The sequence below is a fragment of the Bos indicus genome, chromosome 1, assembly GCF_029378745.1.
Source record: "Bos indicus isolate NIAB-ARS_2022 breed Sahiwal x Tharparkar chromosome 1, NIAB-ARS_B.indTharparkar_mat_pri_1.0, whole genome shotgun sequence".
NCBI lineage: Eukaryota > Metazoa > Chordata > Mammalia > Artiodactyla > Bovidae > Bos > Bos indicus.
The window spans coordinates 79,887,267-79,912,642 of NC_091760.1; the positions used below are offsets into that span (position 1 = coordinate 79,887,267).

The 25,376-nt window shown below is 45.0% G+C and overlaps 1 long non-coding RNA gene across 2 annotated transcripts; it reads right to left on the bottom strand.

Moving 5' to 3' along the window:
• Window positions 1-534: 534 nt before the first annotated feature.
• Window positions 535-17,761, bottom strand: LOC139179094 (uncharacterized). Of its 2 annotated transcripts, XR_011563519.1 has the most exons (4): window positions 17,496-17,761; window positions 8,022-8,135; window positions 7,166-7,218; window positions 535-2,603 (listed from the first exon to the last, which is right to left on the bottom strand). It is a non-coding gene; the product is annotated as an uncharacterized lncRNA (long non-coding RNA). The 2 variants fall into 2 exon arrangements; XR_011563509.1 differs by lacking the exon at window positions 8,022-8,135.
• Window positions 17,762-25,376: the final 7,615 nt, after the last annotated feature.

Sequence of the window (25,376 nt, forward strand, 5' to 3'; positions counted from 1 at the left end):
TCGTCAGCTTCTGCTCTTTGACTCTCACATTTGCTTCCTTCTCGTGGTGTCAATATAGTTGATAGCACCCCCAGAAAACCCATTTCTTCCCTAACTTTTCCAAAAGAGTGCTGGGTTTATCTCTCAGAGTTGATTGTTGGTTAACAGTCCCCGTAGCCAAAGAGGAAGTGGACTTGGATTGATTTTTGTCCAAGTCCATCCTTGGAGCTGGGGGCAGTCTAGGAATTGATGTAGCAAAGGGTGGGGTGGGGAAAAGGGAGTGGTGCTATAACCAGAAGAAGGGGAATTGGTGCTTATAGCAAAACCAATAAAGTATCTTTAAAATATCTTCAGTGATTCAAAAAGCCTGATAGAAACAGTCAATTTACTGTTAAAGTCATAGATGTTATGACGTTATGAAATGTCAGTTTAATGAAAATATCATGTTGGTTTTTTTTTTGGCCTTTGTCTGAAATTATATCATCTCAGTTTGAAAACATTGGAAGTCTCTTATAGACCAGAAACCCTTTGCCTCATGAAGAATGGAAAGGAAAGTTGATTTTTGTCATCCCCCATTTAATAATACAGATTCATTTCAACCATAATTACTATGATTTTTTTTCCTTGAAACATGTGTCATTCATATCATATCATAAATATATCTACCGGGGATTGGAGAGTTAGAATATGCTCTCAGGATGTAAGCGATGAATAAACTCGATGGTGCTCTTTCAACCAATGATCATTACTGTCCCACCCTACAAGTGGCTCTCAGTCAATGGGCGCTTCAATTCCACTGTGAGAATTAAGAGTCTTTGGCAACTTGTGTTTTCTCCCCCTGGCATCTTCTCTTTCTGCCATATATGTTGTGCTCTGGTCAATGCTTTGCCATGGGAGTATGAGTATTGAAGGAAGATGAAGAAACAAAGTTGAGTAACTTAGTATAGGAGCTTAAAATGAAAGATTCAGGAGGTTTTCAAAGAAAGTGTCCAAAGTGAAGATGTAGAAGGAATTAAATCTTTTGACCTTAGGAAGGGCCTGGTGAACATATCTAAACCCAGGAGGTAAAACCTTGTAATTGTAGTAGGAGTCATAGCCTCAGGCATTGGAAAGAACCAATGTCTAGGAGAGTCAAAGGCTGAAAACAAGCTTTTTTCCTGGCCAAGCTATAATAGTTGACTCTCTAATTTTGAGGATTTACAAATGCTAAAGAAAAATTTTGTAACTTCTTTAGGTAATCATTAATATATCTTAAGGAGAGAAAAAAGAAAATCTTTGCCTAGCATCTCTTATCGTTAAGGAACTCATTCTCTGTTTCAGTTCAGTTCAGTTCATTCTCTCAGTCATGTCCAACTCTTTGCGATCCCATGAATTGCAGCACGCCAGGCCTCCCTGTCCATCACCAACTCCCAGAGTTCACCCAAACCCATGTCCATAGAGTCAGTGATGCCATCCAGCCATCTTATCCTCTGTCGTCCCCTTCTCCTCTTGCCCCCAATCCCTCCCAGCATCAGAGTCTTTTCCAATGAGTCAATTCTTTGCATGAGGTGGCCAAAGTACTGGAGTTTCAGCTTTAGCATCATTCCTTCCAAAGAAATCCCAGGACTGATCTCCTTCAGAATGGACTGGTTGGATCTCCTTGCTGTCCAAGGGACTCTCAAGAGTCTTCTCCAACGCCACAGTTCAAAAACATCAATTCTTTGGCACTCTGCTTTCTTCACAGTCCAACTCTCACATCCATATATGACCACTGGAAAAACCATAACTTTGACTAGACAGACCTTTGTTGGCAAAGTAATGTCTCTGCTTTTGAATATGCTATCTAGGTTGGTCATAACTTTCCTTCCAAGGAGTAAGCATCTTTTAATTTCATGGCTGCAATCACCATCTTCAGTGATTTTGGAGCCCCCCAAAATAAAGTCTGCCACTGTTTCCACTGTTTCCCCATCTATTTCCCATGAACTGATGGGACCGGATGCCATGATCTTAGTTTTCTGAATGTTGAGCTTTAAGCCAACTTTTTCACTCTTCTCCTTTACTTTCATCAAGAGGCTTTTTAGGTCCTCTTCACTTTCTGCCATAAGGGTAGTGTTGTCTGCATATCTGAGGTTATTGATATTTCTCTCAGCAATCTTGATTCCAGTTTGTGCTTCATCCAGTCCAGCATTTCTCATGATGTACTCTGCATATAAGTTAAATAAGCACGGTGACAATATACAGCTTTGACATACTCTTTTTCCTATTTGGAGCCGGTCTGTTGTTCCATGTCCAGTTCTAACTGTTGCTTCCTGACCTGCATACAGGTTTCTCAAGAGACAGGTCAGACAGTCTGGTATTCCCATCTCTTTCAGAATTTTCCACAGTTTATTGTGATCCACACAGTCAAAGGCTTTGGCATAGTCAATAAAGCAGAAATAGATGTTTTTCTGCTTAGGTTTTGTTTTTTCTAAATAAACTCTCTGTTTAGGTTTTGTTTTTTCTGAGTAGTTTGAGATGATTAACCTGGAGCATCATCCTGGTTAGTAAACTCTAAATCTGAAGCAGGATTAGGGGTCTAGAGAACCAGGTACTTCCTGGATATTCCTGCCTGAGGACAGTGGGTTGTGGAGGTGCCATCTGAGGACCTGCAAGAGTGAAAAGAACAAGTCAGAGAGCACTCTGTGGATGGCGTGCAGTGGGAGGACCTGGCCGGGAACCCCTGAACCCCTCCATGGTTCCCACTGAGCTCTGTGTTGAAAAGTGCCTGTGTTTGAGTGAAATGCTCCTATAAGCACATGGCCCAAATGGGCTATGGAGCTAGTCCAGGGCAAGGTAGGGACCCAACCTTCTCATTCAAGAGTCATAGATCTCTATTGCCTGAATCAGGAAGTGATCTTAGAGATGACCCTTGTCCAGTGTCCTCATTCCATTTATGGGAAATTAAGACTCAGAGAAAAGGGAATAACTTGCCTACAGCTGATGGATGTTAGCATGTTTGTTCTAACATCTAGTTGTGTCAGCATCAACTAAGAGTGCTGATTAAAATGCTGATTCTTGGGGACCAAGCCAGACTCTTAGGAAGTTCGATGCCCTGTAAGTGGGCCCAGGAATCTGCATTTTAGCAAATACCCCAGGTGATTTCTAGACACCTCAAGTCTGAGAAGCACTGGTCTAGGGTTCCAAAACTGGTTCCCTATTGTCTCTGTAGAAAGACTCCTGACTCTACACTGACTGCTTTCACACCAGAGCTGGTGACCCTGGGGAAAGACAGATCCAGGAGAGTGAATTGGGCAGCTGTTTCTAATTCTTTCTGCCCTTTGAGAGGTACTGGCTGCCTTTTTCAGACTAGATATAAAGAAATTAGTCAAATGATTCCTGTTTGTCTGTCAGGCACTATGTTTAAATAAATACGTCTTGAAATACTGTTACTCCCCAAACTGCTCTGAACATTTGACAGATTCAAAAGCTCACAAAAATTCCTATCTTTTTTTCAGTTAATATCTCCTCTGTATTCTCCAATACTGCATGTGTAACAGTTTAACAGGTTGGCATGCATCCTTCTACTGCGTTCACATCTCAAACAAATTGCTGAAAACTGCAAGGGATGATCTCCAAGTCTTAACTACAAGGATTAAAATGAAAAGAATTAGTTCTTTTTGTTGCTTTTACAGTGACGTAGTTTTTTACTGATGGTTAAAATAACATTTATCTCTTGTTATAAAATGGTATGGACTGTCTTACATGTTACTATGTGAAGACTTCTTTAATCATTTTAAGCCAAATTCCTTTGGGATGTCCTAGAACCCTAGTAAGACTAGAGGTTAGTTGCTAAAATTTTAATTTTCAATTAGAAAAAGTCAGTAAATAGCTCATCAAGTTGCTAACAAAGATTAAACAAAAGAATGTTTTTATTTTTTTCTTTAAAAACTCAACTTGTGGGACTTCCCTGGTGGTCTAGTGGTTAAAACTCCACAATTTCAATGCATGGAGTGTGGGATCCATTCCTGGTTGGGGAACTAAGATCCCACATTCTGTGTAGCCAAAAAGTTAAATAAATAAAACAAAACAATGGGTCTTTTTAAAAAAATTAAGATGAAAGAACACTCAGCTTGTATGTGTATGTTTCTTTAGGACGTTTGACTGGGATAGGACAAGAATCCAATGTTGGCTCTGCTCCAAATATGCTATGTAAACTTGGACAAGTCACTGCCCTTCTCTGGTCCTCAGTTTCCCCTTCTAGAGAACAAGAGGGTCAGACAGGTGATTTCAGAAGACCTCCTCAGGATTGAAAGTTTCAGGGTAAGGTACCACGGGGTTATGACATGTCCCACAGTGTGGGAGGGAGCAAATATGTCATGATTTCATTCCGGTTTAATCTGTTTCACATTTAGTGTAGTCCAATCTGAAGTAGGTCCTCCGTGGAACACAGATGATTCATTTCCTGTCCTAAGTGGGTCTTCTCTGAGGTGTGGAACAGATCATGCCTTCAAACATCAAGCCAGCTAAGGGGGTCAAGTCTACGGGCCTCTGGGCAAATTCAGCAAATTCTTTATGCCAGCTTAAACCTGGTAATCAGCATACACACACATACATGGATATTTAAGGACATCAAGTTTTTATAATCACTATCACAATTGAAATGAAGATTAAGGTAAATTTTCTATAAGGTGTCAGATGTCTTCTGTGTAAGTGATTCTGAAGACTGGAAAAGCCCAGTATATTTACCACTTCCTCCAGGGAGCCAGCTGGCTGCTGGTTTCTTCACTTGTCTGCCTCCCCACTGAATTCAGCTTTACTTTGAGAGCTGGACCCACATCAGAAGGAACAGAATTATGCTCTTAAAGCCACAGACTTCTAACATGTTAGGGCCAAAAGGGAATTCTGAAATATCAAGTCTCACTTCACCTCTACCCTTCATTCATTTATCCATTCATTAACTAACCAAGGATTTATATAACGACTACCCTTGATAAGCACTGTGCTAGGCAGAAGACATAGAGCAAAATCAAGGCATAAGTGCTTCCTACCCTCGTGGAATTGACATGTTGTGTGTATGGGAATGAGCAAGTCATAGGCAAGTGAACAAAGTATGTGATAATGAATGTGCTCAGTTGCTCAGTCATGTTTCACTCTTTGCAACCCCATGGACTGTAGCCTGCCAGGCTCCTCTGTCCACGGGATTTTCCAGGCAAGAATACTGGAGTGGGTTGCCATTTCCTCCTCCAGGGGATCAAACCTGCATCTCCTGAAGGTCTCCTGCATTGGCAAGCAGGTTCTTTTACCATTGAGCCACCTGAGATGATTAATAGGTTGATGGAATGGGGAATTACCAGTCAGGTAGGGAGAGCTACGTTAGATAGGATAGGCAGAGAAGAAGCTGTAAGGAGGTGATATTCAGACAGATATCTGAAGAATGAGAAGGAGCTGGTCATGGCACACAGGGAGGGAGAGAAAATATAACTGGTGAAGGTTGATGCTGAGGAAGAGCCAAGAGTTTAGAGACTGGACCAGAGAGAGAGGCATCAGAAAAGGACTAGGATTGCTCTGGTGGGATGCAGGGCAGTGGACGGTTTAAAATAAGTTTTGGAGGTAGATACATGAGACTACTTTCTAAATTGGACAAGGAGGTTGAGAGAGAAAGGAATCAAGGATGATTCCTTATCTTTTAGCTTGAGAACTAGGAAGAAGTCAACTTTTTGAGATAGAAGTTTGGGAGAATATAATACAACTTTGGCAGGAAGTCCAGGAAAACTATTTTGGGTGTAGTGAGTTTGATATTCTTATTCGACATTCCAGCAAAGATGTTGGGAAGACTACTGACTGCTCAAAAGGCCCTCTAATTATTTCAAAGGTATTTGCTTTATCTCCTGAACTGAACCAAAATTCCCCCAAAGACAGGCATGTCTTAGACAACTTTATGTCCCTCCATAGAGTTCTAAGTGAGAGGAAAGTAACAAGCTTTGATATTCCCATGTTCTGGAGTTAGATAGAGCCGGTGTGCTGAATCTGCCTGTACTGACTCACAAGAATCAACTGCTAACATTTGAGAAATATTGAATCAGTTGTTAAGTCATCCTTGCACTTGGTTAGGGTGGGAGTACTTACCTTTGGAGTTTGGCAAACTATTCGAATCAAGACTTTTTTTCTTCAGAGAGCCAGGTTACTAGTACATCACAGTAAGACCCAGGGTTACCAACTCAGATGCCCTTTGAGGAAGGGAAGTGTCATGTGTAAATGATTTGTTCAGATCTAGCAACATTCCTCTTTGTGAAATATCAAAGCATGCTGGCCCCTTGCCAGGCTGAAGTTAATACCTAAGGAAATCCAGAAACTTAGAGTATAAAATATATGTTTATATAAATGTAAATATGTACATATATACAATATAAATAAACTATATAATTATATGTTTATATGTATTAATATGCTTATATTAATAACATATTTGGGTTATCACAATACATTCAGCTCCCCCATTACTCTCCTCCATAAATTTTTTTAAACTCACATGATAGGCCTGATGTCCATTTTCCCTGAATTCATACAGTCTGTCTCAAGATGAAGTTACACTTTCCTCTCTGATTAGGGAGAGACGCAGCACCTCCGTAAGAGAAGCCGCTAAGATGTCAGTTGCCACTGTAGGGATTCCAGCCCAGTGTCCCTAGAGCTTTTGCGAAGCCGCTAAGATGTCAGTTGCCACTGTAGGGATTCCAGCCCGGTGTCCCTAGAGCTTTTGCTTTTTCAATAGAATCTAGAAATCTGGGTTTTAATGAGAAACTTCCCAGCTGCTAAAAGTTGGCTTAAAATGTTTAAAAAGTACTGCAGGCCAAGCAAAACACTTTTTACAGGCTTCATCAGGCCCCAGGGCTGCCAGTGTGCATCTATTTGAAAGTTATTGTACATGGTCATCCATCTGCGGGAGGAGAGAGCCCCTCCCCCACCCCCAACATGCCAGAAATCAACTTTCCCATGAACCCTGGCATATGGCATGTAGACACCAAATTTATTTCACTAAGAAATGTTGTTTAAATGACATGTGTTGTCCTCCAGCATCTTGAAGCAAGTCATATCGGTTATGTTTATTCTTCCCCCTTAGCTATGGGCTCCTCTAGGTAAGCCCCTGGACCGCGTCTTTGTCTCCTCCAAGCTGGTCATACCGAGGACAGCAAACGGGAGCTTCTACCAAAGGAGCCTTCAGACATCTTACCCAGTGTCTTGAAGAAACCGGCCCCCAAAGAGATGATGTCACTTGCCTTGGGCCTAAAGAGTGAATTAGGAAAGAACAAGAATCAACCCAGGTCTCTAAATGGTAGCTCCCAGGGCTAGAAAGGATCTATGGTTCTCAGGAAATAGCTGCTGAATTAATGAACATGTGAAATAATGATAGAATCAGTGAATGTATGAACTAGTGAACACAATCTGAAATGACCAACTAGTTTATAGAATAGAGTTTATAGTAAGGATCACGTGAGGTGGGACTCGGTTTCCGTTCTTCCACTCACTATCTTGTCTTAGACATCTGGTCCTTGACTTTCCTATCTATATGCTGTCTTATCTCTCAGTGTTGTTTCAAAAATCATAAACTAATAGCAATAGTCAAAATTACTGGATGCTGTATGCCAGCCACTGGGCTAAATGCTCCACAAGGATTTTGTCAATGCTTCTGATAGTTCTATGAAGTGGCCACTGTTTCTTTCTATCACCTCCATTTCATAGATGAAGAAATGGACACACAATATTATCACTAACCTGTCCAAGTTCACACAATTTGTAAATAAATGGTAGATGGGATTTGAAGCAAGACATTTTATTCTGAAATTATAACAGCAATAAAAATGTTATGAGAAATGAAAGGGTGACACAGATGTATGATCAAAATATTTCAGGAATGTGGTATGTCTCAGATCTTATAAAGCATGAAGCTCAGAGGCATTTTTTTCTCCTGTGTTTTACACTGTGGAGTTCACATTAGAATCAAATCAAGTATTGAAATAAGTGACCTCTGGGGAAACTTTTAGAGTGATGAAAAGATCTGGCTTTTAGTCCTAGAACTTTTAGGATACCTCTAAGCAGATCCTCTCAGTTTCTCTATTCATTTCTCAGTTTCTCTATTCATAGTGGACTTGAACACATTAGAAGTTATTTCAGCTCTGATATTCAAAGTTCCCATGGAGTATCTAATAAGAAGATAACATTAGTCAAGAGTTCTTTGGTTACAAATAAGAGAAACCTAACTGAAATAGCCCATACCAAAGAGTGTATTTATGAACTCAGTAATAGAAAAGCCTAAGAGTGGTCTTGCTTCAGGCTTGGCTGTATCCCGGGGCTCAGATACCATCACCAGGTTTTCTTCTTTCCAGCTCTCTCCATATATGGGCAGGATAATCATCTGTAAGACTCACATTCTATCAACTAAATAAACTCAATGGGGAAAAAATAATCATCGTCCTTAAAAGCAGAAAAGTCATGGTGCGGTATTGGATTGACCTGCTTTGGTCTCACATTCACCCTCATCTTCATACGGTGACCCAGTCCAGGACACATATTTGCCTCTTTGTGTGTGTGGGAAGAGTCTGTCTCCATATATAGTACACGGGATGGATTTTCCACTGAATAAGAACTTTCTGTATGAGAAGAAAGAGAAAGGGTGCTGGGCAAGAGACACAGAAGTTGACTGTAAGCAGCTTCCCCTCCCACTCAAGAGGAGACTGACAGGATAGGTATTTTGGGTCTGAACTTCCAGCTCAGAATCCCAAGCTGTGCTAATGGTCCGCAGTGCTAGAAACAAGTCATTGCTATGTATGTCTTCTGGAAGGTTTTCCTCTATCTTCAGGGAGGTTGGAGTCAGCGACATCAATGTATGTCATGGAGTCATTATTTTGCCCTATAGTTACAGTTCTTTGGAGAAATATCTACAGCAATGATCTCAGCACAGGTAATAAATCAGGAAATAAATGGTCAGGCTTTGAGTAAAGTTTTTCAGAGCTGTATTCATTTATGAGGAATCAGTCAATGAGGCAACATGACTAATGCCTCTGATTTAACTCACCACCCCCTGGTTTGTACTAGAGAGAATGACCGGCCCCCTTTGCCTCTTTTAGCTGGTACAAGTAGTTACTTGTGCTAATCAGCAGTAGGACAAAGGAGTATAGGGCAAAGGGATAGAAAATATCCATCAGCAAGACGCAATAGGTGACAAAACCTCTCCTGGACACTGACTTCTATGACACTAATGGATTGAAAAGAATTGGATCAGTGTCCTACTTGAAAACACTTACAGTCTGGACATAGCTCACTAGAGATGGAAGAATGTTTAAATCTTACCTAATACCACGCTTTCATTTACTGATGAAGAAACTGAGGCCCAGAGAGGGCAAATAACTCAGTCAAGGGAGTGCTGCTAAGGAATAGCTGAAACAGAACTTCGATCCAAGGTTCCTTATTCATTTTCCAAGAGCTCACCACCGCACGGCAAGCTCCCTTTGGTTTGCCCTCAGGACTCCAGTAAACATTTTGAATTATGGAAGCTTTGCCCAGGAGGAAACTTCATTTAATTTGATCTTCACTGGAAGTGCAGGGAAGAGAAATAAGAAGTGTCTGTTGAATGCCTTCAACTTAAATATGCTCAACTAGCTTCGGAGAGCACAAGGAAGGAAGTAATAGCTTGAGGCTCTTCAGCATTAGAAAATCAAAAGGTAATTCATGAATCTTTGAAAGGTGCCAAAGGAGTATAAGTTATGTTTACTTTCCTAAGTCTGTTTGTGTTTGCTGCTGCTGCTGCTAAGTCGCTTCAGTCCTGTCCGACTCTGTGCGACCCCATAGAGGGCAGCCCACCAGGCTCCCTTGTCCCTGGGATTCTCCAGGCAAGAACACTGGAGTGGGTTGCCATTTCCTTCTCCAATGCATGAAAGTGAAAAGTGAAAGTGAAGTCGCTCAGTCATGTCCGACTCTTAGCGACCCCCGTGGACTACAGCCTACCAGGCTCCTCCATCCATGGGATTTTCCAGGCAAGAGTACTGGAGTGGGGTGCCACTGCCTTCTAAAAGAGTGCTAGAGGAGGCATTTGGGACCTAAATTCTTCTTGAATGTGGGTCTTGATGGGTAATCTTGGCCACCTCATTCTCTCTGGGTTTTGGTCTCCTCGTCTGTAAATTTAGCTGATTCTCAAGACCCTGGTCAACCTCAAGCTTCAGGGGTCTAAAAAATGTCTATGCTTTGCTTATCATTGTTATGGGTAGCAAAGGGATTTCCTGGATAAAAGGTAGCCAGCCTAAAGCCAATCTGCCTTTACAAGTTAAGTGCTCTCTTTACTAACTTGGGGCAACAGAGCAAGCACAGAGTCAATAGCCTAGGGCATGACTGTGCTTCTTTGCTCCATGATCTTGGTGGTGGTGGTGGTTTACTTGCTCAGTCGTGTCCAGCTCTTTGTGACCTCTGGACGATAGCCTGCGAGGCTCCTCTGTCCATGGGATTTTCCAGACAAGAATACTAGAGTGGGTTGTTATTTCCTTCTCTGGAGGATCTTCTTGACCCAGGAATGGAACCTGGGTCTCCTGTGATACAGGTGGTCTCTTGTATTGCAGGTGGATTCTTTAATGACAAGACTTTGGGCAAGCCCTTAACTTTCTCTAGGCCATTAAAAGAAAACCTCTAAAATGGGATTACTGCCTTCCCAGGCTTGCCTCACAGGATTGTTTGCCTGGAGCTAAAGGATGTAGAAATGCTTTATGGTATTCAGGCTCTTTTATATGTGTGACTTGATAGTGAGTTTGCCTTTGGTTCACTGAGAACAAGTAAAAACAACCTGTAGATTTAGTCAAAGTTTCTCTGTGGCCAAGACCACACTGAGGGAACTGAAATATTTTTTCCTTAAGTTCATTTTGCCTTCTTGTTTTTCCAGTAATAGTGCAAGTTGAAACAGGGTTTCATAAAATGCCCATACATCCAGTTTGCCTGGTACAGTTCTATTTGCTATCGTCATCCTGGTATGTTGCTGTTGTGTTTTAGTCGCTAAGTCGTGTTCAAATCTTTCGCGACACTATAGACTATAGTCCTTCAGGCTCCTTTGTCCTTGGGATATCCCAGGCCAGAATACTGGAGTCAGTTGCCACTTACTCCTCCGGGGAATCTTCCCAGCCCAGGGACTGAACCTGCATCTCCTGTGTCTCCTGTATTGCCAGTCAGATTCTTTACCACTGAGCCACCAGGGAAGTCCCATCCTGGTATAATTACTAATAATTTTTCATATTCAGAAGTGTCTCTATTCTGGCAATAAGTTACACTGTTACCCTTAGACTTAAATATCACAATGTTCAACCACTCAATTTCATATTTTGGAAAATAGAGGCTCAGAGAAGAGAAATGACTTTCTTAATCCAGCCGGAGTTTGCCCAGAACCTGGACTTGGCAAACTCTTTCTCTTTGTGCCTGGGAAGAAAGTGAAGGGGAAAGCAGGGTGAGAGGATTCTCCTTTTGTTGTCCTCCTGTTTCCTGAAGCAAGAGCAGCCCCACCTCCCTCCTGATTTCCTGGAAAGTGATCAGCAATCCTGTGGCTGCCAGTGGCCAGGAGGGAACTGGGGGATGGAGCAAGCATTTCAGAGTGCTGGAAAAGGGATTTTTCTCTTCTATATTCAGAAGAATAACCCCAAGGGGAGAACCACTGCCTATTAATAACTAGCCCTTATTTAGGTACATACATTTTTGAATTATTACTGTTCATAAAGTACATTTATGACTATAGTCTTAATTAGTCTAGTTCTTACTGCTTTTGAAAATTATCTTGAAGGCATTATTATTTTCATTTTGTAGTTGAAAAGCTGAAGACCTGCAAAGACAGTTGATTTGCTTTAGGTTTCACAGTCAGTGTTAGAGACAGGAACAGAGTTTCATTTCTTAACTCCTGACCCAAAGTTCTTTCCACTTCTCCTGGTTTCCTGTGTTGCTACTTTAGGCATCTCCTGGGAGAAACTTCACTATAATAAAGTATTTTGTTGTTCTAGTAACTAAATCCCTTAGACGCAGCCCAACGCAGACCCACCTTGTACCCTGAATTTGTCCTGTGGCAAATAGGAATGTTAGAATATGGCTCATGATTAACCATGATCTTCAGTCTGTCAACATCATCTCTGAGAAAATGAGTATGTAGATGAGGAAAAGGATATTGCATCCTGGAATAAGATTTTTGTCTTTCAAATTGTTGCTAGGATCATGGGGACTAGATTCTCACCAGTCTCATAATCTGAAGGTCCTGAGTTTGAACCTCAGAGAGGGCAGGCCCTCACTTTTGGGCTTCCTTTGTACCTCAGTCAGTAGAGAATCTTCCTGCAATGCAAGAGACCCGGGTTCGATTCCTGAGTCAGGAAGATCCCCTGGAGAAGGAAATGGCAACCCACTCTGGTATTCTTGCCTGGGAAATCCCATGGACAGAGGAGCCTGGCAGGCTACAGTTTATGGAGTAGCAAGAGTCAGACACGACTTAGTGATTAAACCACCACACACAGTACCTGACTGTGGTGTGCTTACAAATCACTGACCTCATAATTTGCAGAATTTCCATTTCAGGGAGATTTGTTCTAGCAGAGACTGAAATTCTTTATTTGGAACTTGACAAATTCCAGACCCACGAGAACTCAGCTTGACAAGTTATGCAGCTACATCCTTCCATCATTACTCAGCCCTAAGCTGGCAACAATGCTGGGCAAGTCTTCAGTATGCAAATCAGGGGCCCCAGATCTATCGTGATTAGTGTGTGACTCCTGAAATGTTAGGAAAGTCACTTTTCTCTTAGGAAGTTCAGCTGCTTCAGTTGTCACATGTTGAGATTGGATTAATCAATGTGCTTCTAACTTTTATAGCCAGTGGATTCTTTTTTTCTGAGAATGCTGTAGGATCCTATGATGTAGAAATGGTAAAACAGGTAGGGTTGAGGACTTGGAACCCCCTTCATTTAATCCACGTGTTGCCACATGACATCTGCATGGAAGATGTCAGTGTGGAAATGATGGGATAATTCCCCAAACCCCTTTTAGTCCCCAACAATGGCATTCTAAGGACCAATAATATCTTTGATACATGTTAAACATGTGCGATGGGTTTCCCTGGTGGTTCAGTGGTAAAGAATCTGCCTGCTAATGCAAGAGATGTGGATTTGATCCCATATTCAGGAAGATGCCCTGGAGGAGGAAATAGCAACCCACTCCAGTATTCTTACCTGGGAAATCCCATGGACAGAGGAGCCTGGAGGGCTACAGTTCTTGGGGTTGCAAAAGAGTAGCAAAAGACACAACTTAGCAACTAAACAACAACAAACACCCAGGGGCTTCAGTGAATCCAGAATTCAGGATCCAGAACTGGGCAGATGGGTAAGGTTATAATGGCATCACAAAGAGTAGAATTTGGAGTGAAAAGCAGCATGGTACAGTTGTTACCCTTCACAGGTGCACAGCCCTTCATAGTTCACATCGTATTTGCACATCAGTTGTCTCTTGATGGCTTGCTCAGCACTGTGCATTTCGATATTTATACAATGACCTTTCACGAAGCCACATTAGTGTGCCTGGTACAGTGGTTGAGCTCCGGAATATAAAGAGGATCCATTTGAACCTCAAGAAGCTCATCCCTTGGTAAAGGAAAAGGCAGGTAAACATATCAGACAAATTGCAAAATGGGAAGCCTCTTAGAGAGGTACATGCAAATGTTGAGGAGAGAAGAAACGATTCACTTTTCCGGGGGTGGGGAGGAAGTGGCATTGTTAGGGTGGGGCTCTGCAGGTGGAGTTCCCTGGGCCTTTCATCCAGGTCTTTCTACCTGCTAGGCTCAGTTCAGGCTACAGAGAAAGCCAGTGGGGGAGAGGGGAGGAGTTTGGGGAACCTGGCCCGGGGGAGCAAGCAGAGGTGAAGCTATGAAGGTAGATTCACTGGGAAGGACTGTGAAAGCAATGCAAAGAATTTGGACCCCGTGGCAATGACATCTTCATTTTCCAGATAAGGAGCCAGGCTCACAGGCGTCCAGAGCTGCCCCGAAGCCACAGGCACCAGGAAGGGACCTGTAGGGTCGGCCCAACCCAGCGCCCCACCGCTCTTTCTGCTACCCTGTGCTGCCTCCAGCAGGCCTAAGCCGAGCAGTCCCTGCGTGGGAGAGGCCCAGGGCTGTTTATCCGGCTAGGCTCGGTGGGGCTGGCCCTGGCAGGGAATGGAAGTGGGTGGGGTGGGGGCCGGGGAGGAGAGGAGGGGCCTGACAACAAGGGCGACATTCAAGGCCTGCGCTGGAGCCGGGCGAGGAGAATGGAAAGCTACAGTCTGTCGGAGCGTCCAGCCTTGGCAGGGCGGTCGGGGCCTTATAAGGAAATGTTGTTCTCTCTCAGCCAGTGGGGCTGGGACGGAGCCCTGTGCCCACAGGACAGAGCTGCCCTTGTGGGGGGAGCAGGGGTGCCACCCGCCCCTGGGCTGTGAGCGGCTGTGAGCCGGGGCTCTCAATGGGCCACTTCTGCATGCTCAGCATTCCCTCTCAGCCCCAGTAGGCCAGCGGCCCCCACCCCCTGAACGCCCTCCCCCTCCCCGGTGCCCCGGGCTGATTGGAGGAAAGGAAAAAAACAAAACAAAACAAAGACTTGGCCAGATTTCAGGCCTCGATGATGTTTGATGCCGAATTACCCTGAAAACAGGCTCAAGTCAAATTCCCTCCTGTCTCTGCAGGGGAAGGTATGTCTCTGTGCCCTTTGTCCAGGCCCTGCACCCAGCCTCCTCCTAGTGACCACAGGACTCCCAGAACTGGGCCCTGTCGTGGGCGTAGAAACACAGGAGGAGGAAGGCTGGAGCTGGTGCGAAGGAGGACAGAGCCACGGGTGCACTCCTAGGAGCAGGACGGCTCTTCAGGATCCTTCCCAGTGGGCTTGGGACACTCAGGAGGGTGCAGAGGAAAAACACGGCCACCCACAAGCAAAGGAGAGGGCTCCTCAGGGGAGAGAGGTCAGCATCCATCACTGCTCCACGGCAGTGCAGTGAGGGATGATTTAAAGCACTGATCCCTAAAGGGAGCGCCCTGGACCTGGGACAGAAGCAGAAAAGATGCTTGTCTGGCCTTCTGCTTTGCCTATTCATAGACTCACAGGTGTGTGAAACCCTGGAGCCGCCGGGAAAGAGGTCAGCCAGTCAGCTCTCCACCTGAAGCTAACTTGGCAGACCTGCAGGGGGCTTGTGCTCTAGGTGCCCCTGTGTGCCAGCCATCATGGGCCACCCTGAGGGCCGAGTCATGAGAGGCACCCAGGGAAAAAATGTGAAGGAGAAAGTTACGAACCCTGAGAAAAATACAGGAAAAAGGCTCTTAGAGTTGAGAGAGGGGAATTCTTCTTGAATAGGTGATCAGAGCAGTGGACAGGAAAGGAGGTCAGGGCAAAGAGAAGGCCTTTGGGGTGAAGAGAAGATCTTTGGGGTGCAGAAAGGCTCAGAGTTCGAGAAGTGACAGTCTGAAAGCTTGAAGAGTGAGGGAGATCGTTTCCAGGGGAGAGGCTGGTGTGGGCAGGCAGGAAGGATGGGGAGGCTTGGGGTTGGCTGGGTACCTGGATGGGCATACAGGTGTGCGCAGCTGGCACTAGGGTTAGCACCAGACTTTGGAGGCCCTGAGCGTCAGAAGGAAGAAGAGACTCAAGTGACAGACAGCTGGGAGCTGCAGAAGGGTTTGAGAGTCAGAGAGGCTGGGCATCAGGCAGTGTGATCGGGTAGCTCAAGCAGAAAGAAGCATCGTTCTCTCCACTTCAGTCAAGTCAGGGTAGTGCTCCTTCCACAGGCAGAGGTTGGGGTGAGCCATATTCCCCTTCCCAAGGTCTGGAGGCTTGGTTCTTCACCTGGGCCACCCAGACCCCAGGATTTCAAGGGTGGCTGGGTTTCAGAGGTGCCCTTTGAACAAGCAGCGACCGTTCCCCTGGGAGAGGACTAGGACGGGCTGCTTTGGTTCAGTTCTCTTTCCAAAGTGAAGCTTTTGTACATAAGTCTGTTCAGATGGGGCTGAGAAACCTCGTCTTCAGTCCTTTTTTGTAAAGAGGTTATTAACAAGCTCCTGGGGTTGAAAGGCAAAGACATGGCGCTGACATCTCATCTCGGAGAGCCTGTCCTTTGCTGGGCAGCCCCTATTCACACGCCCGTGCTTATCTCGCTGCTGATGGCAGACCAGTGGCCCCTCCGTTTTGCTCCTTCACTTCCTTTCAAGGCCTGTCCCCACTGTGGCACCACCACAGAGAAGAGACAGGACCCCTTTGTAAAAGAGAGCGGGACTAATTCCTTGCCTGTGCAGAACACCAGAGGGGCTTGGGCAGAGCAGTGAGCTTGCTCGGTGTTTGGCCCTGGGTTCTGTGGCCCACTGTTTGGAAAGAACTTTAGCTTGATCCTCAGACCTGGTTCCTGCTTCATGGCCATGAGAACAGAAGCTGAGGAGCTGATGTGGTGAAGCTCCATAGCAAACCTTGCTTCCCACCAAATTTTTCTTCCCTCTCAATGCAGACACTGACCCTTGGGGTCACAGAGTTATAGTTCCAGTCATTGAGTAACCGGCTTGATCCCTTGCCTCTCCAGTGGGTAGGGGTCATTTTGGATTTGTATTAGATGAAGATGAATTTATTAATGTTTTTTCCCTTTTAAGGGCAAATGTGAGCATTTTATGGTGAGTTATTGTCTTAAGTCTTGAGAGTGAATTTCAAATAATAATAGGCTCAGATGGTGGCTAAGGTCCTATTATATGACATCTTCTTGGAATCCACTAATTTTTATCACCACCACATAAATTGTCTGCTAGTCTCAGTCCCAAGTGCAAGGAAATGTCATTGGCAAATCTCTGCCGATTTTCATTTTGTTTAATTTTACCTAACTGTTCATTCCTTATTCACCCACTTATTTGAGATGGTAATGAGTAGTTAAAAAAAAAAAAAACAACAACAAAAAAAGCATAAATGGAATGCAGTAAAAAAGTCTCCCTCTTACCCTTTCTCCAATTTCCTCTTGTCCTCCCCCAAAGCAGCCTGTGTTACCATCTGCTTGTGTATCCTTCTCCTCTATGATGTTTTTATGGAAATCATTATCAAGGACATTTCTCATCCAGGAGAGATAGGTTCAGATTCAGAAAGATGCAAGCTTGTTCAAACAAAATTTTCTAGGGGCAGATGTTCTCCCAGGTTTGCCTGCCCTGGATATTGAGCCCTAATTCTGGCTGTTGGAGAGCCCTCACCTGGGCCAGGTGTCTATGGAGCGATCCCCGATATCCTAAAGGACTTTATCAGGAAGTGCTGAGGATGCATGAGCAGTCTCTGGAATGAGATTTAAACACCATCCCCTGCTTGATCTTGTAGAAAATAAATGGTACAGAGACTGTACCATGAGTTCTGGTGCCAAATTAGCAAGTATCCGGGGAGGATCTGGGGTCCAGCTGGCTAAGGCTGAAGGAAGAGTCCCTGTGGGGTTAGCACTGTCTTCTCTGGGCCAGAATTCTCGGGTTTTTCATGGGCTAATCTGGACTGAAATGCCCATCACTCGTTCTAGACCTTTACTTACCGATCACAGAGGAATCTCAGTCTGTCAGTCTGTGTGTGTGCCCCGCGACCGGCAGCCCCACTCACACTGCAGTTGCTCACCCATCACATGGGAGCGTCACCTTGCTCAGCAAACACATAGGAGCACCTCTGGCTCGTAGCAGTATTCTTCATGGATGGTGCTGGAGATGCATTTCTTCAGTGAGGATCAGGATTTATCAGTCCCGGCAGCTCTGGTCTCTGTGTGCTGGTTGCTGGGAAGGGTTTTAAAGCCTCTTTGGTGGGAAGACTTTCTGAGCAGAGTCCAAACTGAAAGTGGATCCTCCATTTATAAGACAGTGACACTACCAGTGTGGTATCATCAAACATCTCCCAAGCAACACCAGCCTGGAACATCATTTATTGTTTAACCACATCTTGCCCAACATTGTGTGGGTTTCACTTGCTGAAGGATCTACACTGTGAGATAGGAGCAAGTCAACACAGAAGTTATAAGTATCTTGATAGAGACAGATGTATGAAATCAAACTGGGTGGGGAAAACAGATGTAGATAAACAGCTGGATAAGAACACAGGCTTGAACTTTTTGAAATACTAAGATGATATAAAATATAATATTAAAGAAAAAGTCACCTATGGTTCTTTTATCTTTTGCAACATTTTTTATTTTCCACTGTCTCTTTTATCTTTTTGTCCGTGTACCATGCACATTTTTATGTAGTTGCAATCCTATCGCACATACTAGTAACTGTCTGTGTTTTCCCTTAATATTATACGCACTTGCCATATTGCTCCAATCTTTATTTTATAGCTGCAGAAATGCCATTGTGGTGATTCACAACACACTTCTTGCTTTTACCTATTGTTGCAATTTTATGTCTCCAGCTGCTTAGTGTTACTGGTAATTGGTAAAGAACATCTAAGGATATTTAGCTTTGTGCTTTTGTTGATTTCCTTTAGAGCAATTTAAAGGAAGGAGATGATTTGGCCAAAGTGTATGGATCTCCCTTATGAGGAGCAGCCTTCCCTCTAGCTAACTGTGTCAGGCAGAGCTCTGAGCCTCAATACCAATCTCATTGGCTTAGTGCTCCAAGCCGGTAAATAGCATGTCACCTGGCAACTGAGAGAAGAGCAGAGGTTTACTAGGCCCTCAGGGAGACCTGTTACTGCACAGGTTCTCTACTGTTGACAGCAGAATATACATGGGTACCATTCCAGGGGTCTGCCTTATTTGCAAAGGTTGTTCATTTGTGGTTACCATATAAGGACTTCTGAGCCAACCATGGTTTGGGAGCAAAACCAAACCAGTACTGAGATCCCTTGTGCAGCACACAGATCTTGTACTGCAGCTGCAGTGGTGAGGGCGGCATGGGGTGCAAGGATGCGATTCACTGTATTCTGAGCGCAAGGACACTGTGGCCCTTATCAGTGGCACTGCCCAGGGGCACAGCCCTGGGGGTTGATGTTAACTGACATCCTTGGAGATTCTTTTAAACTTGACCCCGAATTCTGATACCAAGCGTTGAGAGAGCCTCAAATCCACACCCGACTTCCACGAGTCCGGACAGTGTATGTTGTCACACCTTGCTCAGCCTCCATGACCTCTTGTCAGTGTGTGCTACCCAGTTCTGCCCCACAGTCAATCAAGGAGCAAAGTCTAATGCTTTCCTTGGGCTTCACAAAAATCCACTTGTACCCAGGCCTTTGCATTTGGTAACGTCACTAAAGGTGGAAGGTTCTGGGGAGGAGTCTCATCATAGACTGGCAGCCTTTTGCTTTCCTTTTACTTGCTCCCATCTCTCTTTGTCAACCTCAGGATCCCTGGGAACATGCAGCTGATTTCCCCCCATCTTCCTAAGAGCAGTTCCCCCACATCCAGGCCATACAGGGAAATATATGCCACCCCTGCAAGCGACTCTGCTTGATAAGATTTCTCTGTCCATTGTCAGCACCATGCCCTAACAGAAAGCTAGCAGGTGGGGAGCTTCATCTGGTTTTCCTTTGTTGTTGTTTTAAAAGAGATAAAACTTCACACCATGAAGAGCTGTTTTCAGGATACTTTGAAGATATCATTTCATTCAGGTCTCCCAGCTACCCTGACATGTGATCAATTGGACAGGCATTCTTATCCTACCTTAGATGTGAGGAAGCCATGGCGAGGAGAGGGGAAAGACCTGTCTTAGGCCACTCAGTTGACTATCTGATAAGCTGAAACTGGAAACCAGTTCTCTCCTGGGCTCAGTGAGCAGTCCTTTTTACCATCACAGTGGCTGACTCTCTGTTTCGGTGCCTCATGGAGCTATAACTACGGCACACATTGATCAATATCCATTGACTATGCCTTCCTCTTTGTGCCGGTCTTCAAAGAGTGCAGAGTGAAGGACACGGGAATAAGTTGATGGACTCCAGTACCAACTCTTAGTTAAAACCAGGTGTGATAGACCAAATACAGTATATATGTACAAAGGAATATTACTCGGCCACAAAAAAGGAATGTTGTGTTGATGTGTGCTACAACATGGCTACATGTCAAAAACATGATACTGAGTGAAAGAAGCAAGACACAAAAGGCCATGTATCCTAAGATTCCATTTCCATGAGATGTCCAGAAAAACCAAATCCACAGAGACAGGAAACTGGTGGTTGCCAGTCTGTTGGGAGGAAGAAATTGACTGCTGAATGGGTAAGAGGTTTTCTTTGGGGGCGGTTGAGGATATCTTGGAACTAGATGGGAGTGATGGGCATACCACCCTGCGAATCTACTAAATGCCACTCAGGTGTAGACTTTGAAATGGTTCATCTGATGTTATGTGACTTTTACTTCCATTTTCAAAATGAACAAACAAAAAAAGCCAGTAGACAAAAGCTGGGTGTGAATTTCATCTCCCTGCCTTCTGCTCTATACGTCTTTGCCTGATGCCATGTGGTGATGTTTTCTCCCCAGACAAGGAACGAAAATACTCAACTCTCAATACTGTTACTTATCAGCTGTGTGGTCTTGAGTAGTTCATGCCCCTCTCTGGATCTCAGCCTCCTCATCTGAAAGATAAGAACATTGACTGACTCAGATTTTACCCAAAGACCCTCCCAGGTCAGCTGCTGGAATCTGGAGGGCAGATATGGGGATGATATTCACTGAGCGGAGGGAGGCACTCTCTGAGTTTCTTTTGAATCTTTCTCTCCTCTGCTAGTGGAGAGCAATGACTTTTAATTTCCTCTGTCCTCAGGCACCAGGGAAAGAGTCACAGAGACAACAACCTTGGCCCCTGATCTGGCTGGCACCGCCCGGGCTCCTGCCATGCTTCATTGAGCAACGTGAGCCCCTCGGTAATCCTGTTAAGCCGCTGGGGCAGTGAGTCATTTCCATGCCACCCAAATGCCATCCTGTCCCGACAAGGAGAGACGCTCTAGCCAGAACATTAAGACTTGACCTGCAGCAACATTTTAAGCATAAATTGGAGCTTTTAATTGGGTTGTGACTTAGAGACTCATCATGCCCAAATTAGTGTTCAGAACAACTCAAACCGTGCTGGTTTGTTTACTTATGACCACTTTTCTGAGCCCCTGTGACATCCCCAGCCCTGGGCTAAGTGTTGGGAAGACTAAGCTATGTCTGAGCCTCTGTCTTCAAGGAATTCAAGGACCCCTGGGAGAGACAGAATTGTAAACAGGAGGGAAATGTAGCAGTTCAAGGGCAGGAGAGAAAAACAGTGTAAAACAGGAGAGGCAGCGGACCAGAGGAGAGACGCATTGTTTCTGGGAGTGGAGGGAGGCTGGGGTGGAAGGTCAGCGCAGGTCTTTATGATTGGCTAGTGGGAAACCGCTGTATAGCACAGGGAACTCAGCTCTATGATGATCTACAGGAGTGGGATATGGAGTGGGTGGGAGAGAGATGCAGAAGGGAGGAGAATGTATGTATACTCATAGATGATTCATATTGTTGTACAGCAGAAATTAAGATGTCATTATAAAACAATTATACCTCAATTTACAAATAAATTTAAAAAAAAAAAGATTTCTAAAAAAGGGAGGTCTTTGCAGATGTGCAAAGGAGACTTCCCTGGTGACTCAGACGGTAAAGCGTCTGCCTACAATGCAGGAGACCCGGGTTCGATCCCTGGGTTGGGAAGATCCCCTGGAGAAGGAAATGGCAGCCCACTCCAGTATTCTTGCTTGGAAAATCCCATGGACAGAAGAGCCTGGTAGGCTACAGTCCACAGGGCCACAAAGAGTCAGACAGGACCGAGTGACTTCACTTTGACTTTGCAGATGTGCAGACCCCTAGGCTGGGTTTTGAGGGATGAGGTGGACTACTGTGCTCCAATGGTGCTCCAAGAGAGTGTGACATTTTGAGTGGTGTCTGAGTGTGGAGAAGTGTTTTGTCACTGTCCATGTTTAGAATCACCAGTGCAATAAAAAGAAGGCTAGATTTAAGTTGGTTTTATTACTGATCTTAAATTTCTACAAACAACGTACCCCCTTATCGCCTAGTGTATACCATATTGCTCTCCCCGCTACTACTACCAGGCATACAAGGGTGGGAGGTAGCTATTCAAGACAGTGGGAACAGAATGTACCCAAAGCCTGGAAGTATGAAGCTTGAGAATGTATTAATGGAATGACAAGCAATTCAGTAGGATGAGACATGGACTATTTGGAGAAGGAGAGCTGGAGAAGGACAGAGAATGAAGCCTCTTTCCCTGAGGGCCCAAGTTACTGTGTTATGATGTCTGGGTTTTATCCTAGAAGGCATCAGGGAGCCATAGAGGGTTATAAACAGGAGCACTGTGTACTTGCCTCTGTGTTTTTTAAATCACATCTGTTGTTGATGCAGTGTTTGACAGCCAATAGGATAGGATGGAAATGTGGATGAAGGAAGGAGACTGGTTGGGAAGCCCTTGCTGTCATCTGGAAGAGAACATGGGCTTTATATCAAAGCTGGGTCATGTGGGGAAAAGCAGAAGATGAGCTCAAGGTATAGGTAGAAATTCAACTCCAGAGGCCTAAAGTCTAATTGAAAGTGTGGATGGGAGAATGAAGGTCTAAATGACAACTCTGACTTCTCTTCCCATGCAAATGCCAGAGTTGGAGGGAAGTTCAGGACCACCCTCTCCACTGTTGTGGGTCAAGGAAGGCAAAGGAACTTACACTCAAGCTCTTGAGTTGGTGACCAAGTCAGTGGGATCCCCATTTCTAAAGTCCCAGCCACAGGACTGTCTCCCATCATGGCTGTCTCCTGCTGCCTTGACCTTGCCCTCCACAGCCCTCCACTGGCTGAGCAGCTCACCGGACAAACCTATTTCCCACTGAGACACTGTCCTCAAGACAGAGTGACATGCAGGAAGACCCTCTCTTCTTTGAATCTGTCATCTCATCCCCAAAAAAGGCCTGCAAATGTGCCCTATCTCCATTTTTCACTCTTGCTTTCTGGTTTTTGACTTTTTATTTTGCTATAGCTCGTGGCCCATTCCTCTTGCTTTACGTGAAGATCACTTCACTCATTTATACTACCTGCCTGGACCTGAGGGCATCTGTGCGACTCCTTGGATTCTCTGCCCCTAGAGCAAAGTCACCAGGAGAAGGGGTATGGCTCTGTCACTGTGTCTGCTGAGCCCAGGCCTGGCTCTGACCAAGCTCGTTCTGGAGGAAACAACTTCGGGGCCTGTGATCTATGAAAACAGGGTCCTCAGTGTGGCCCAGTCCACCTGGCCTGTTCTCTTGGGGCATAGCAGTCTCCTGAGTCAGCTGCCTTAGAGGCAGATCTCAAGGAGAGAAAGTGGCTCAGGTAGGCTTCTTCATGTAACCCTCTTTCTCCTCCTTCCTGCCCCTCCCTTCTCAAGTGGCAGGAGAGTCAGAATGCAAGGGAGGGTTAGGTAGGGTTTCCCAGAGGCCCTGGGACCACGCTTTCAGCCAATGCAGAGTCACTCCTTTGGCTTTCCTATCCTTTAGTCCCTTGGCCTCACTTGAACACTTCATACACATCATGTGTGACTATTTGGGGCATCTTGTCCTGTCCTAGTTTAGGACTGTCTTCCTGGTGGCTCAGACTGTAAGCATCTGCCTGCAATGAGGGAGACCCAGGTTCGATTCCTGGGTCAGGAAGATCCCCTGGAGAAGAAAATGGCAATCCACTCCAGCACTCTTGTCTGGAAAACCCCATGGACGGAGGAGCCTGATAGGCTACGGTCCATGGGGTCGCAAAGAGTCGGACACGACTGAGTGACTTCACTTTCACTTTCTTTCACTTTCCAGATGATGAAACTGCCTTCTTGTAACTCCCAGGGACTGGTCCTCTTAGAACATACCAGATCTCTCTCTGACAAGATAGTCTTTGGAGTGTATGAAAAAAAAAGATTTTATATTCTATCCGACTCTTTTCTCTTCTGAAGGTTATCACATCTCTTACATGATGTAGTTGATACTCTTAGGATATGGTACTTCCTTAAGCAAAGATTCCAGATATGGGTTAACCAACTTTTGAAACAAATGAACCAGAGATGCCAGTGGCCTAACACAAAGGAAGTGTGCTTGTCCATATGTAACCGGTCCTGGTTAGGGGCTGGTCTTCTTCCCCATGGTGATTCAGGGTCCCAAGTCCCTGCTAACCTGGATCTCCATCATTCCCTCCCTGCTGCTGGGGACAGAGGGAGAGGGTGAAGAGGGCACTCATCCCATCAGTGAGAACCGTTCATGTGGTCTTACCTCACACTCGCGTGAGCTGGGAACAACAGTCCCTTGATCTGCTGTCCACTGGAGACAACTTAACTGGGGGGATGGGGGGTGGGGGGCATCCGGAGGGCAGCAGGCCGCCTTGGCCACACCTGAGTCACCCTCCTGCTTCTCACTTCGGAGCAGCCAGCTTAGGGGACGTGTTCGAGGCTGAGAACGGGGCTCCCTCTTGTTTCTAATTGGTAAGCAGCGACTTCAGTTCAGCAGACACCTCTTTGAAGATTTTGGCTGTGTGTGCACAGCACCTGTACTATAATTGACGTTGTGTTCTCTTTAAATCAGTTCACTTTTTAATTTAGTTTCACCTGAATAATATACCTAGGAAATCATGGTTTAGATGTGCTAATTATACTTCTCCTAATATACTCTGAAATAAGTTTATAGTTACTCCAATAAAAACATTTGCACATATACCGCCCTCAATATTTGCACACACACTATAGTAGTGGGCACTGCACATCTGGGGACACGCAGTGATTGAGTCTGTATAAAGTTCTCCACGATCGAGCCCTGGCCTTTCTCTCTGACTCATGTTCTGCCCCTTCCCACAACTCTCTACATTCATGGGTCTTCTAGTTCCTCAAACCTGCCAAGCTTATTCTTACCTCAGGGCTTTTGGACTGGCTGCTGTCCGCCAAGAGCACGCCTCCCCCTTCTCTGCACACGTCTGGCTCTTTCTAGCTATTAAGTATTTTCTCAGATGGCTCTCCCACGGGGAACCACCTCGTCTAGCTGTCTCATACCCTAGTCCGCTACACCCTGCAGTGTCATTCCTCGTTTCAGGCCTTTCAAAGCACTTTCAAGATCCGACAGGCACTGTTTATTTATTTCTGATTTATTTACTGTTTCTCTGTGCCCGGTAACATGTAAATTCTATAACTGCAGGGATTTTTTTTTTTTTCCCTACTTACTCCACTTTCCCAGCACTTAGCACTGGGCCTGACACATAATATGTGTGTGTGTACGCATGCATGCTCAGTCCTGTCTGATCCTTTGCAACTCTATGGACTGTAGCCTGCCAGATTCCTTTGTCCATGGATTTCCCAGACAAGAATACTGGGATATGTTGCCATTTCCTACTCCAAGGGATCTTCCCCACCCAGGGATTGAAACTGCGTCTTTTGAATCTCCTGCATTGGCAGGCAGATTCTTCACCACTGGCGCCACCCAGAAA